The sequence below is a fragment of the Molossus molossus genome, unplaced genomic scaffold, assembly GCF_014108415.1.
Source record: "Molossus molossus isolate mMolMol1 unplaced genomic scaffold, mMolMol1.p scaffold_m16_p_1, whole genome shotgun sequence".
NCBI lineage: Eukaryota > Metazoa > Chordata > Mammalia > Chiroptera > Molossidae > Molossus > Molossus molossus.
The window spans coordinates 133,617,786-133,619,663 of record NW_023425344.1 but is presented as its reverse complement, the minus strand read 5'-3'; the positions used below and the strand labels follow the sequence as shown (position 1 = coordinate 133,619,663).

General features: G+C 35.3%; 1 pseudogene; it reads right to left on the bottom strand.

The window, feature by feature from the left end:
* Positions 1 to 1,104: 1,104 nt before the first annotated feature.
* On the bottom strand, positions 1,105 to 1,653 carry LOC118618487 (annotated as a pseudogene).
* Between the last annotated feature and the right edge of the window lie 225 nt (positions 1,654 to 1,878).

The following is a 1,878-nucleotide window of genomic DNA, read 5'->3' as shown; positions in this document are numbered from 1 at the left end:
CTTAGCCTCTGTCCCAGCTCTGCGCTGTGGAGCCGCTTGGGAGTGTAACCCGTGGGCGCCGCTCCCAGCTAAGAGCGCTGCTCCCGGCTGCAGGTCCCAGCCCAGGCCGCTGCGGACCGTGGGCTCCGGGCCCTCTCTCACGTCTTCGCAAGCCTACCAGGATTGAGTCAGTGTCCCTGGATATGTGGTCTTCCAAGTTGCTTTTCGGTTGCCTTTTCCTGACGATTTGTCTTTGTTTTCATTGTAATTCCAGTTTGGTCCTGGGAGATGATCGGTGTAGCTTCCATTCACTCCACCGCCATTTTCTAAATCCTCAAATTATACATTTTTAAAAAATAAAAAGACTTTATACCTAGGCAATATTGGAAATATTCTTTTAATAAACTAAAAATTTTCTTTTTCTAAACAATTCATGGACAGCCATTCATTCATTCATTCATTCATTCATTCAACTGTTTATTCACACATTGGACATGTACTTACTGAGCACACAGTCTGTGTGAATGACACCATTGTTATAGAAGACATGGTTTTTATACTTTAGAACTTTATAATCCCAAAATAATAATCTGTGATAGATTGTTACTAGTTTATTTTTCTATTGTACATAAATAAAATCCTCCTCCTTTCCCTCCAATCTATAAAATACTAAGTTAATATAACCTAATATTTTAGAGCATGTTACAAAATCATGGTTATTCATGAGAATACTGTCAAAAGCACTATATCTATAATCATTAAGAAATAATTAAATTCTATTCAATATGGTCTCAATGTTTATGTATTAGTATTATATAACTTTTAAAAATCTGTGTATGATAGTATAATTTTAAGTAATAATCTGCATATTCAATATATGACAATATCCACTGTGGAAACAATTCTGAATGAACAACCTCTTACCATAAAACTGCACATGATACAAGTATAATGAACAATTAGTTTACCATAATCTTTCAAATGTAATGTAATACAAACAAGCTCTTTTTACTAACACCTACTAGTTCTGCAGTTTTAATTTAAAAAGTTATATTGATAATTGGATAATTTATATGATGGGGGTAGATAAATACTGAATGATTATATAGTGGCAAATCTTGTAATTCAAGAGCTATGATCTCTGATCAATTGTTCAATACACTTCAATATTGACTGATATTATCCTCTACACCTGGTTTTTTGCTGGGCAGCTGATGCACTAGTTCTGCATTGTAGAATGCTAATGCTTTTTCATAAAGTACTAGAAAATTAACACTGAACATTATCTTTTAGTTTTTTCTTATTGTAACCCCTTGTTCCAAGTCTTTTGTATAATGCACCATTATCTGTTTTCAGCACAAAAACTCTATGAACCAGTGTTCTGGGAAGAAATCGCAACTGTATAATCAACAATAACCACCTTCACTCATTTGGTTTTCTAACTCATGAATTACTCTATCTGCATCTAAAATGGGCAATCATGCGCTTCATCATAGTCATCATATAACTGCCCTTTTTTAGCTAAATCACCCACGTTAATGGATTTCAGTCTTAATATTGATGCAAGTTCTTTACCTAGCATGGTTTTTCCAACCCATGGTGTACCAAAAAACTGATTCTCAGATACGAAAAAAAAAGTTAAAGACTGCCCAGGAACGCCTCAGGACTAGGCATCCACCACAGACAGATCTACAAACTTGATCTTGCTGAAAGCCAAAAACAACCCTTTCTCCACTTAACCCAGCAGCCTCCAACCAACAGAATTACTGTTCCCCAGCCCATATTCTGCTTTCTAAGTAGAATAGCTTTCTCTTATTTATTTTCCTGGTGAATTCTTCTGTTTATTTTACCTATTCTGTAAAGTCTTCCTGTGTTCACTTAAAACTTTTCATATGTCAA